At 35.5% G+C, this 13,826-nt stretch overlaps 2 long non-coding RNA genes across 7 annotated transcripts; one reads left to right on the top strand and one right to left on the bottom strand.

The window, feature by feature from the left end:
* Positions 1-3,755: 3,755 nt before the first annotated feature.
* On the bottom strand, positions 3,756-7,793 carry LOC136209494 (uncharacterized). Of its 5 annotated transcripts, none has more exons than XR_010677559.1 (5): positions 7,455-7,793; positions 7,078-7,310; positions 6,689-6,979; positions 6,361-6,598; positions 3,756-5,040 (listed from the first exon to the last, which is right to left on the bottom strand). It is a non-coding gene; the product is annotated as an uncharacterized lncRNA (long non-coding RNA). The 5 variants fall into 5 exon arrangements; XR_010677558.1 differs by lacking the exon at positions 3,756-5,040 and adding an exon at positions 5,171-6,275; XR_010677560.1 differs by lacking the exon at positions 3,756-5,040 and having other exon boundaries at positions 6,297-6,598; positions 7,078-7,139; positions 7,261-7,310; positions 7,455-7,791.
* A 191-nt stretch (positions 7,794-7,984) lies between these two features.
* LOC136209561 (uncharacterized) lies at positions 7,985-13,511 on the top strand. 2 transcript variants are annotated; one of them, XR_010677581.1, is made up of 4 exons: positions 7,985-8,368; positions 8,449-8,640; positions 11,144-11,223; positions 13,247-13,511. It is a non-coding gene; the product is annotated as an uncharacterized lncRNA (long non-coding RNA). The 2 variants fall into 2 exon arrangements; XR_010677580.1 differs by lacking the exon at positions 13,247-13,511 and adding an exon at positions 12,733-13,081.
* The last annotated feature ends 315 nt before the right edge of the window (positions 13,512-13,826 follow it).

Raw genomic sequence — 13,826 nt, 5'->3', positions numbered from 1 at the left:
TTAGATGTGTCTATAAGACAAGCTTTTTGGGATGACTTAGAGGAAGTGGTGCAACAGGTTCCTAGGGATGAAAAAATGGTACTAGGGGGTGATCTCAATGGACATGTGGGTTCTAAGCGAGATGGGTTTGAGAGTGTTCATGGAGGGTATGGTTTTGGAGATAAGAATGAAGCAGGAAATGATATTTTGGAATTCGTATCAGCTTATGACTTGAGTATCATGAACACATGGTTTATAAAGAGAACATCCCACTTAGTGACTTATCGGAGTGGCGGTAATGCGAGCCAAATTGATTTCTTCTTAGTAAGGAGTGCTTGGAGAAAGAGTTATATTGATTGTAAGGTGATCCCTGGTGAGAGTACGACAACCCAACATAGAGTAGTGGTGCTAGATTTTCGAAGTAGGAAATGTATAAGAAAACAAACACCACAAGTAGAGACTAAGATTAAGTGGTGGAAATTGCAAGGGGAGAATCAACAAAAATTTGTGGATGAGATGACCAAAAAAGATATTTGGACTTGCAATATGGATTCAGATCTAGATTCGATATGGAATAAGATGGAGCATACGGGATGTATCGAAGGAAGTTCTAGGGGAATCTAAAGGTAGCATGCCACCGGGTAAGGACACATCTTGGTGGACAGAAGAAGTACGACAAGCAATAAAGAGTAAGAGAGAATCCTATAAACTATTGGGGAAATGTAGGAGTGATGAGAACTACGAAAAATACAAAGAGGCTAAAAGGGAAGTAAAGAAGGTCATACGAGATGCTAGAGCAAAGGTGAATCGGGATCTGTATACAAGATTGGATACGAAAGAAAGGGAAAGAGACATATATAGAATTGCTCGGATGAGAGATAGGAAGACGCGAGATCTCGGAAAAGTTAAATGTGTGAAGGACGTGGACCAGAAAGTCCTAGTTGGAGATAAGGATATCAAGGAACGATGGAGGTCCTATTTTGATGACTTATTTAATGGAGATCGCCAACAAGATGTTGGAGATATAAGTATCCATCACGATATGATAAATCATGAATGCCTGCGGAGAATTCAAAAGGGTGAAGTCAAAATGGCATTAAGTAAGATGAAGTTGAAGAAAGAAGTAGGACCTGATGGCATCCCTATTGAGATTTGGAGATGTTTGGGAGAAAGAGGAATCGAATGGTTGACGACGTTCTTCAACAAAATTTGGAGAAACAATAAGATGCCATCAGAATGGAGGAAAAGTACCTTAATCCCTTTGTATAAGAACAAAGGCGATGTCCAAGATTGTGCCAACTATCGAGGAATCAAATTAATGAGTCACACTATGAAACTTTGGGAGCGAGTGATTGAACAAAGGCTAAGGAGGACAGTGAAGATCTCGGAAAACCAGTTTGGCTTTATGCCGGGAAGATCAACTATGGAAGCCATCCATCTAATGAGACAATTAATGGAGCACTATCGAAATAAGAAGAAAGACTTGCATATGGTTTTCATTGACTTGGAGAAAGCATATGATAAGGTACCAAGGGAAGTACTTTGGTGGGCCTTGATAAGGAAAGACATTTCACGGAAATATATTGACATCATAAAGGACATGTATGAGGGAGTATGCACGAGTGTACGTGTTAAAACACATTTCCACATAATTTTGATTTGACAAAATTGTTTAAGTATAATTAAAATACATATTCTAAACACGCTAAGTGTAAATGCTTTGATTTATTCTACTAATGTGTTTGTTCAATGTTGAGTTAAAATTGTTATAAGACATAAGGATTGGAAGGCCCAAGCCCAATACGGAAGCCAAGGCCCAAGTCAAACAACTCAGTACACTCGGCCCGCGTATGTCAAGACGTTGCCGTTTTGAACAAAACGCAACTCAGCAACCGGAAGGATCTAGAAGACCTTCAGGAACAACTTCAAGATGAAGCTGCTGAGTAGTCTCGACAAAGCGTACAAGACAGCAGCTGGCAAAGGAAAACTTCCAAAAAAAGTGTTTTCTCTTTTGGTAAAGTTCAGACGACACAGAATGCTATCCAGATGACCTTACCATAAAAGGAGAGACCATCTGCTGAGCTGACCGAGGACAGAAGATACACGATTGTGATTGGCCGGGAGCTCTGAGCAAGTCAGGATGACAACGACACATAGCCGTTTCCCTCTAACGGTTATTTCGAAATTCGAAATGACCGACGCCCAGAAGTCTCTATAAATAGTGCCATCACAAGCTTCACAAGACACAGAACTTGATCAAGCAGTTACGCTGACCAAATCTCCACATAAGTTCTGCAAACAAGAAGCCAAGCAAATTCTTACACTACAATTCTCATATCTGTGTAAAAGTCTAGAGTGATTGTTAAATCGTCTAAAGTGTCTTAGCACATCTTTGTATTAGGACAAAACACTTATCATTTCTAGAGATAGAAAGGAGAGGCTGAGTACTCGGTTTTAAGTACTCAGCGAGAGATTAGGATTGAGTAGAAGTATAGAGGAAGGTACTCTTGTCATACTCAATTGCTGATATTGTAAAAAGTTTGAGGCTCTACCTTTAAAGAGCTCAGTAGAGTATTTGAAATCTCGGAACGTGTTCCGGGGACAGGACGTAGGCTTAAAAGAAGCCGAACCTGGATAAATCTGCTGAGTGAAGTATTTCTTACCTTAACTTCTTATTTATATTGCTTGCTTTAAATAATCAAAACTGACCAAGTAAAGAGGTCAAGTTGAGTTGTGCGCGTTGAACGTCTGAGCTCAGGAATAGACTCTAAGTGCTATCTCCTGACTCAAGCTAAGAAACTGACCTAGTCACCAGTTGACTAAGCCAGTATCTTGCTGTTTACTCAGCGCCGTTGTTAAAACCTTTTTCCTTAGAAAAAGAAGTCTGCCCTAATTGCATAAAAAGTTTAAATAGTTCCTAACCCCCTCTTAGAACTATACTTGCAACCCAACAAGGGACCAATAGTACGTACTAGTGTTGGGAAGACTGAAGAGTTTCCTATTACGATTGGAGTGCATCAAGGTTCCGCACTAAGCCCATTTCTTTTTGCCATCGTTATGGATGAACTAACAAGTTCACTTCAAGATGGTATACCATGGTGCATGTTGTTTGCTAGGGGGTGCACACAAAAATCCGCAAAACCGAAAAACCAAACCGAAACCGAACCGAAAATGAGGTTAACCGAAACCAATGGACTATTGTACGATTTTTAATTTTAAAAATAGTGGTTAATGGTTACGGTTACGGTTTTTGTATTTAAAAAACCGCGGTTAACCGAAACCGACCGAATATTAATTAAATATAAAAAATATAAAAATTTATTTATTTATATTCATATATATAATATTATCCCACTTAGAATAAATACATGGTCAATAACAAACATTTAATAAAAAACACTAATTATTTTCGGTGACTAAGACTCAACTCACAGTACCAATTTATCAAAAATTAGATAATTAGTGAAATTAATATACCTGAAAAGGGCTTCGTTGGTAAAGCACGGAGAATAATAATTTTAGTTTAAAAAACAAACACAGTAATTTAATGTTGTAAATTATTTTCGATTACTAAGAATCAACTGATAATACCAATTTGTCAAAAATTAATATACTTGAACAGCTATTTTGTACTTGAAAAATCAGATAAAAAACAAAGAGAGCTGATATATAATAATTATATTAATTCATTTACTACTGTAAGATTTCAACTTTCTATTGTACAATAAAGTAGATATAATGTAATGAAATTCTTTTATTGTTTACATAGTATGAATTCCAATAATTGTTGACTTTGCCCATTGATTATTTATGCATGAGTTCCAATAATTGTTTATTTATTAATGGTTAAAAACCGAAATAAAAGGTTAACCGACCGAATAATTGGTTAACCGATTAGTGATTAACCGAATTTAATGGACTAGTGTATGGTTAGTATATTTCAAAAACCAAAAAAATGGTTAACCGACCGAATTAACCTTAATGGACTGGTTAACCGACCACGTGCACCCCTACTGTTTGCAGATGATATTGTGTTGGTTGATGAGACGAAAGAAGGAGTGGAGAGGAAGTTGGAACTATGGAGACAAACTCTAGAATCTAGAGGCTTTAAGTTGAGTCGAAGTAAGACAGAATATTTGGAGTGTAAGTTTAGCGGCCGTAGGGGTAGGGAGGCAGGGACAATCACCTTAGATGGGAGAGTTGTTCAGGCCTCGGATTGCTTCCGGTATTTAGGATCTATTATCCAAACGGATGGAGAAGTAGATGGAGATGTTGTTCATAGGATTAAAGCTGGTTGGTCGAAGTGGAAGAGTGCTGCGGGTTTCTTTTATGATCCCGGCATGCCTAATAGATTGAAGGGAAAATTCTACCGGACGGCAATTAGACCAGCATTGTTATATGGTACGGAGTGTTGGGCAGTAAAACACTGCCACATCCATAAGATGTCGGTGGCGGAGATGCGTATGTTGAGATGGATGTGTGGTCATACGAGAAAGGACCGGGTGCGTAATGAAATAATTAGGACAAAAGTAGGGGTCACATCTATTAAGAATAAAATGAGAAAAAACCGACTAAGGTGGTTTGGCCATGTGAGACGTAGAGCGCTTGATGCGCCGGTTAGGAGAACCGAAGAGTGGCAAAGGGATGTAGTGGTGAGGGGTAGGGGAAGACCTAAGCAAACTTGGAGGAGGGTGATCGAGAGTGATATGAGTTTACTGGGAATTGAGGAAAATATGGTAGTGGATAGGACGGAGTGAAGGGAGCGAATCTGTGTCACTGACACGACTTGATTTTCATGGTTTTATATGATGGTTCATGTTAGCCGACCCCGAATCATTTCGGGACTAAGGCTTTATTGTTGTTGTTGTTGACAGTTGACATTTGAAAGCAAAGACAGGGACAAAGAGAAATTAAACCAAACCTGATGACCATGGAAGATTCCAAAGTTTAAATTGGCCAATAGTGAGCGTTTTAGTCTCTGGGTAACATGAATCTTCTTTATATTCACCATGAGTAATATGGAAAATCGAGACAAAGACTCTTCAAATAATCATGTATTTCCTGTTAATGGTTACATGTAATGTTGTCAATATTAGAAAAAGAAGGTAGTGCACCAAGAAAGTAAATAAGAATTTTAACTTTACCCACCAAACAGGTTATACAAAATAGTAGTTTCAAAGAAAATCTCGTTATGAATTTATATTCTCTGATGGCTGAAAAATAAGCACTTGAAAAGTTTACAAGAAATTACAATTACATTATCAAATTAAGGGCATTAATTAGTGCAGAATATTATATTGCTCGGATCCAAACCTTTTTGTACATTGTAAATTGACGTTTGATCCAATATTCACATAATGAATTATACACACAAGTTTCAAATTAAACCTAAAGTAAGCAATTTTTTCTTATCATTCTGACGAGTTGTTCCTCAGCTAAGAACTCATTTAAATGAACCATAACATCAATATAAAAGCTCAGACAACAAAGTATCTCTTCCCAATAAACTTGCTTACAATCATCCAAAGGCATGTTTGGTTCGGTTCCATTTGTATACTTGGTGGAATCTGCCATATCTTAACTAAACCCTTTGTAAGCTCTTTCGTCAAGATTTGATTATCTTTCGTTTACTATTTTAGGAATAAAAAGTTCAACTTGTTCAAAAACAGAGTGCACCGGGTGAAAAAGGCATTTTTAAAACAGTGAGCCGGGTAGGATAAAGTGAAAAAGAATGGTATTTGAACCAGCGGGATGAGGCTTTACTAATAAAATAGTAAGTAATAACTCGAGAGAGCCATTAAGTATAGAATAGTCGGTGTCGGAATTGAGCTGCCTTTCTTCCTCAGGTATATATTAAAGAAGGGGAGATTTGGACATATTGAAGCGCCTATAAGTTCAAGGGTCAATAAGTCATTTTAAACAAGTTAAAGGGTCATTCGATCACTTTCAGTAAGTAGCGAGCTAATGAGACATATCCTAAAACTTAGGAGTGAATCGGTCAATTAAGTAAGTTCAAGAGACCAACCTATCAATTTATTTTGCATAAAGTAAAGTTTCTCAAACACATAGACAAATCTATAACCCTTTTTAAAGATTCCTATTCCAAATGAAAATCTTAAATCTAAAAACTCCATTTCATTATTTCTTGCAAATCTACTCACCAAAAATGATACTGAAATGTTATCGATAACCATGGTGAAAATTTCTCACCAAATGGATCTGAAGATCCGGTTTGACATACTACAAAACACAGCATGAAGTTCTCACCAAATGGATCCAGGTTGGACATCCGTTAACTATAGCAGCAAACCAAACAGCACTAAATGAGTTTTCTACCTAATAAACAGAACTAACCAATCAAATGGGGGTAATGTAGAGTACCTTTTAACTTTAGATTCAATTCTCGTGCCTGCCATCTTCAGATGTACGAAATATTGAAACTTTCACCATCTCTTTGTTTTTAAGCAGCTCAAGAACACAAACATCTGTCGTATCTATGTACAATCTGTAAAGCAACATGTTCAGTAGATAAGTCTAGGCAATCAAGCAGGCATTCTCCTGAGAACTGATCAGAAGTGATATAGCGGTATATGAGCTCCCCTAGGCAAGCTCTCCCATTCTAAAAACAAAGAAATAGAACTCAATATCATATAATAGAAACATGAATATGTAATTGTGTTCGAACATTCGAACATTCGAAGAAGCAGACCTTTGGAAGTGACTCCAAGTATGAGTCAGGAACATCCATTTTGGATAAGGCAATGCTGTTGATTGCCATTGCAGCTTTCAGTATTTGATTCGTGCATTCATCAGTATGGTTCAACTACTTTCTTGAATTCTCAGTAAGGCCATCGGAAGGAATACAGGGCACAGGCAGCCAAAATTCTTCCTCTTGCCTCTGGAGTGCTTTGCGGAATGAGGTTGAACCATCTGCTTCTGGGCCTGCAATCCCTTGATCAACATACCAAAATTTTGTATCTGTGAAACTCTCCAACACATCCTGTCAATTGAAAATCAAACAAGCGCAACCCTGTCAGAATGAATGATCACTCGATTCCAAAAATGTCCATAGATAAACAATCAAATTGTAAATCTTACCAGAAGCGTATTATCCAATTTACGTAGAGCTGGAAGATTAATGAAAAGGACTTGAAATAAAGCTAAAAAAATACAATCATAAGCAACCAAGTAGCTGAATTAACTATATTAAGAAGGAAAATTCTATGTTTTTTCAAAGGACTTGCACAAATTATATCTATCTAATTGTGAATTTAAGCTTACCTCAAGAAACACAGAGAAGCCATTCCATCAATTCTATGGTTGGAGACCGACTGTAGAGTAGATGAAGACACAAATCAAGGTAACATCAATTATTTCTTAGGCACATGTTTACTCGAATCACCCATCATTCCATATTTCATCTCAAAATCCCATTTGAAGTTTCAATTCCATAAAATTAGGGTTCGTGTACTTACATGAATGAAATTGACTCGGCTATCTTAACAGAGAGAGGAGGGATCGAGCTTCAAATGGCTAATGGCTTCCATAAAGGTCGACGAGGGACTGCAGTTGTGATTGCGTTGCCGGAAACCTCAAAAAAAAAAAGGAAAGGGACCGGGGGCTAGCCAACAAAGAGGAGGGAGCCGATGAACCGAAGTGGTGGTAACGGTGGTGCAGTCGAGGCAGGTAGGTCATCTGAGAAGAGAATGTGAATGGTGAATTTGGGATTTTGTTGCACTAATTGAAACACAGAGAAGAGGGCGAGTAGAAAGGGGGAAGGTAGAAAGTGAAGCGGGAAATGAAAATGGCAAAATTAGAAAACAAGCGGGATAAAGAATGCGGGGGAAAAAAGGGAAATAGGTATTCAATTTCAACATTTGGGGAAGGTCCCTATTTCAACAATTGGGATGCAAATGTTATGTTATTTTTTATATATTTTTATGAATTTTTTTTTTTATATTATGTACTAGGTGCAGGCTATCCTTACTTTCTTAATAAACAAAGTAAGGAGTACTTTGTTGGATTTACCCTTCATTGTAACTGGAATAGATCTGAACCATTCAATATTTTGTAAACGTTTTAGAGGAATTTAACTTGTTGACTTACTGTTCCGGTTACCTTCTTTTCTCCAACTTTATTCACACAAAAGTAGACATCGTTCTGTACTCCTCCTCAACTCCTTCCCTAATTCTTCGATCTTCATCAATTGCTCTTCTCAACTCTCTCCTCAACCCAACTGACCTCCATCTTCTAAATTTAACTCTACCGCCAAACTCATCCATCTTGAAATTCTTTTATTTTATATGAATCTTGTTGGGTTTAGCTTCTATTTTGAAATTGATCCTCCAACTCGTAATTCAATCGCATCTTTTGGGCTTCCATAATTCTGGTAAGTTTCATTTCCAATTTTAAATCTGAATTCGATAACTTATGATTGAAATTCTTCTTCTTTTGTTTGAACCTCGTTAGGATTAGCTTTCCTAAAGAATCTTTTGCCAATTGAAATTGATGCTCGAAATCTTTGAATTGGAGAGGTATTTAGAGATTGAAGGATGCCTGTTCATGGGCTTCATCAAACAAGTATCTATGATTTCTTACTTGAACTCGCCTCTGTGAAGCCAGATTGTATCGATGAAATTGTTTGGCCCTTTCATAATTCTGGTAAGCTTTTAACCCCTTCATCTAATTAAGATACAAAACAATAAGCCTTGGTTATTTTACTGCAATTTTGAGTTTGCTGTAGTAATGAGCAGTTGAATGATTTTTATGTATTGATCTAATATTGTGTTGTGAAAAATAGGATTGTGGAATCAAAAGTCCTCTGTTAATTTTTAAAACTCAATTGTTATGAAACTGTCTTTGAATCCTACTTGACTACCTATGCTAAATCAGTTTGCAATATGTTTAAGCTTAATTATAAATGCATTAGTTGTTGCCAGCACACATCCTAATTTTTTGTTGTATGATGGTGCTTCTCATTTATACTGTCAGTTGAACGTACCAAATTCACACCACATTTATGTACTTTTGTTATCAAATTCATACTGGTGTGCCTCAGATTGAACTTCATCTTGAGCACAAAGCTTTCACTTGTAACCTTACTTCTATTTGAAGGGGGCAATTATAAACTAAAAGAAGAAGCTGGACCTCTTAATTTCTGTGTTATGATGTTAGAACTCTCTTTGACTGAGTTGTTATTAACTCCTAGCAAAATAAATAATACCCCTAACAAACAAGAAAATTCAAACTATTGACAGAATCATATGTAATGGTTCATAGAAAAAACATAGCTATGCTAATTTGACAAAAAAAATAAACAAATTACAAGTTATTTTTGCAAATTAATAATGTGTAGCAAGCGTTCAATTTGACAGGTTGTTAGACATGTGGAGAACTGGAATGTGTCGGCACTTGAAGCAGTAGGCCAGATATTCACCCCTAGCTTTAGAAGACCAAATGCTAGAACTTAAGCAAATTTCTGAAAGTCTGAGGGTATTATAAGGTTCTCCATAGGGCCTGATGAAACTATGTTTGTGGTTTGCTTAGTTCTAGTTATATTCACGTGGTTAGCTTAGTTGTAGTTATAGACTAAATATGAATAGTAACTAATTAAGGTAGTTTCTTAGTTGTGTTTTTTTCTACTTTTTACAATGCTTTACTATAATTATAAAGGGCATGAAGCATAGGATTAACATGATGGTAGTTTATACCCAAAAATAAATTACTTCAATATCAGTGTTTGAGAATTATTTAAGCATGATGATGATAATATACGAGGAATAGCGCATGGGCATGCATGATTATAATAATTTTCTGCTACTGGAATAATGAATCACGACAAAAAAACAGGCTTTTAACAACACTTTTGTAACAACGGTTTTATAAACTGTCTTATGGGATCAACTAAAAAAGCCCAGAATATTAATTGGCCCTGACTAATATAAATCCACATGTTATATAGGCGTTGTAATCCCTAATCCATAACACATTCTTAACTTCATATCTCCTGTATCCCAGTCTTAAATTGTTAGCTCGCCAAACTCCTGATCCCGTTCGTTAGACTTCCGATCACCGTTCGTTAAACTTACCTTTCGCTTTTCTCCATTTCCCTTTCACCGTTCTCTGTTTGCCTGTCGTGGTCGAAGTTTTCTGATGGGTTTCCTTTTGTTCCTCAATACTCAGTCTCTGTCGTTCTTGTTCAACACTGCTTCTGGCTTAGACATTTCTTACTGAAACAGGATCAAAAGCACTTCTAGCTGATTCAACAAAAGGTAAATAGTAGCAACAACGGTCTAATGTAGTTGAAGTTAGATAAGGTTCTACATTAATATTATATTTTGTAAAGTCGCACAAGCAAATACCTATTTTTTCTTCCGATCATATTGATGATAAGGAAATCCGATTTTGATAAGGAATTACCTAGTTTCACAAGCTTAACTAAACAGCATATATACTGTCTCTGCAGGTTGTAATGGTTGATTTTTTCATGCCTGATCAAATGTGCAGCTAAGTAGCTTCAATTTTAAAATAATTTCATACTATATACATATATGTGCAAGGCTTTTTCCTGTGAAAAGACCCTCAGATTACAAATTTATGGTGTTTCCTTGGTGCATAATGTGATGAAATGGGTAGTTTCTGATGTTGAAGTGAATTAATTTTGATGTTGAAATGAATTAATGATTCGAAAATGTTCATTGTGCATGAAGAATATGCTTAATGGTGCTATGCTCTGCTTACATTAACACTTGACTAAAGTATCGCCCTTTTAATGCAAGAATATCTAACTATATATTTTAAGCTGAAAGACTTCCTAAGAGTCCTTGTAGATCTCTCTGTCATGAATTTGTTCTTTTTTTATGACTTATATTACTGCATTCAACACTACAATAGTTTGATATGTGAAATATTGCCGACATGCAAATGTGAAAAAATATTTCCACTATCTGTTGAAATTCAGATGCAGCATATGAATCTGAAAATTATGTTAACAGAGGAATTTAGATTTATCATGTCCTCTTTTTAATTTCTTTTATTCTCTCATGCATACTGCTATAACATGGCTAAGCACATATGCAAGCATAAACATGGTAATGTACACTTTTTTCTCTTATGGGTTCTCTTTTATTTTCCATATTAATAACATGGAGATTATCAATTCTAGGTCATGGTTATTATGATGAGCTTGTGGTCCCAATAATTGAAAATACTGCTAACGAAAGGGGACTCAGAATTATCAAGGAGGTAAATTAACTCCCAAATTTTCCTCTTGTTTCTATTAATTCACAAGTCTGTTGGAAATTTAGCTTGTATTGTTGTTGCTGTGATACTTTGTCCCTTTACAAATCATTTAATGTTCTTTATTTTTTAAAGGGTTAAGGTGCAAAAATACCCCTAACGTTTTGAGTCAGGAGCAATTTTACCCCTAACGTTTGTAGGCAAGAGCAATTTTACCCCTAATGTTGATAAATTGGATCAAGTTCAGAAATAATTCATCAAACTATCTTCTCGGACATGAATCTTATCATCTACACTTCACATGTACGTCATTTTATCAGTAACAAATCATAAACATATGCTGGGATATGAAAAAAAATAAAAAAAATAAAAAAATATTTGTATGAATTAGACAAAAAAAAATTCAAACAATTAACCGAATTTATAAATATTAATCTCCAATTCTATTATTAAATTATAAAAAACATGAAATCCTTTTTTTAGAATGAATTGATATGCAATTGGTGCAAAATAATGAATGAAAATATCTGTGTTTTATAATAGTGTCTTAAATTGACCCAAATTACTCACGTTAGGGGTAAAATTGCTCTTGGCTACAAACGTTAGGGGCAAAATTGCACCATTTTAGACGTTAAGGGTAAAATTGCTCCTGGCCCAAAACGTTAGGAGTATTTTTGCACCTTAACCCTTTTTTAAATAAGCAAAGTTCTTTGACATGTGTCTTTGTTTTACAGCTTCATATCAATGTGTTAAGCTAAGTTATGTTAAAAGAAACAGTACTTTTTTTTATGGTTATTTAATTCCTTAAGAATCATTGAATTATTAATATAGAAAAACACATGTTTACAAATTAAAGGTTCATTTGAGTGATAAAGTTCCAAGCCGTATAAGCTAGATATCTAAAGTTAGTAAAGACAACAAACTTAAATTGAAGAGAAACCATTTAAAAACTGCTTGAACAACCTCGAACTAATTAATCGGATTAAAAAGATGTCTAACGCGCACCTTGTTAATGAGTCTCTGAAAAGCTTGAGTACCATGTTGTTTCATATATTCCAAGAGAAGATGCATGCTCCTATTCTACTTTGCTGTAAACACATATTTTGTGAAGATTGTGTATCAGAATGGTTAGTTAATAATATTCTTTTATGTTTCATTGTTAGTATCTGTTTGCACCAAAAATAAAGTTTTTTTATTGCATACTCTGGTTTACTCTTTTTCATGGGATAAACTTTTCTTTTTAGGAAACTTTTTCTTAAAAGAACATTTTAGGAAACTTTTTCTTAAAAGGCCTGTTTAGGAAACTTTTCATATTTTCCTAGTACATCGTTCACTTAGGATTTGCTAGAGTGAACCTCAGTTTTCCTCAAAAGAAACATCTAAAATACTGTACCAACTTCCTAGACGGTGTATACCTCATGGGAAATCATAGTGTACCTCATGGGAAATCATAGTGTACCTCGTGGGAAACCAGCTAATATTTTAACGTATTTTCGTGAGCCAATTAAAAAGCAGGAACAATCAGAAAGTGTACGTATCAATCCATCATGGAAGTTAAAGTGGAGGTTACTCAATGTGGTGGAGAACATGGATTAGTGGAAGCAAGCAGGAAGTTACCTCCAACATTTATAAATGGAAGGAATCACGATGAAATAAGCCCGATCAATCAACTCAACAACAAGTACCCAAAACTCTAGCAAATTCACCTTAGACTTCAGCATCTTTTTATTTCTCAGTTTGTTCTCTTAGTTTCAATTTCCAGATCTAAAGTTCAACACATCATTTCCTTTCAATTTTATTTTATTTGTTGTTTCAATCATTTTCTGTAAGGTCGGTATCGTTTTGATAATTGAACCCTTTAGGAATTTTCGGTCTCTTTAATTCTTACAATTGTTTGATATTTAGAAGTTAGAAAAGCGCACCCAATTTCACTCCATAGTACGAGAATACTATAATTCTTTGGCACGCCTGCAATTTCCCACAAAAGAGCCAAACAGTATCATTTTGCTTAGTGACATTCTGATTTCAGGTTTGAAAGAGAGAGAATGTGCCAGTTGTGCAGGGCGTTGGTGAAACCTGCAGATCTGAGATCATTTGGTGATGGATCAACCACTTTATTCTTCCAGATATTTTAAATTCTTCTATGGTAAAAATTGAAGGAATTCTAACCCAGACCGAGATGGAGAGATGTGGTGCACATGTAAAACGTAGTTGATCAAAGAAATGAAACTAGTACAGTACAGTACAAATAGATGATGATAGGTAGGTTGTGTTCCTTTTACGAAGAGAAAAGGTCGAGTGTATCTTTCAAGACAAAAAGGTCTTTGTAGTTTTTAAATAAATTGTTGATTGTACTGAGAGTTTTTGAATGACATAAGCTTATTTGCTACCAATGACAACATCTTATAATCTAAAAAAAACAATTTTTATCATTATTGACCAGCAATCCAGTTTCGTCGTAACAGATGACATGACCTTAAAAAACGTTAGCGACAGAAAATTTTCGTCCGAAAAGTATAAAGTTGATTACCGATGGTTACACGAATTACAAACGGATTACGGACGACATTTGTGTTTGTAAATCTTTTCTTGAAGCGTTTGAAAATCAT

This window comes from Euphorbia lathyris, chromosome 10 (assembly GCF_963576675.1).
Source record: "Euphorbia lathyris chromosome 10, ddEupLath1.1, whole genome shotgun sequence".
Classification (NCBI taxonomy): Eukaryota; Viridiplantae; Streptophyta; class Magnoliopsida; order Malpighiales; family Euphorbiaceae; genus Euphorbia; species Euphorbia lathyris.
Note: the sequence above shows the minus strand (reverse complement) of the source record. Positions and strands in the feature narration are given on the sequence as shown.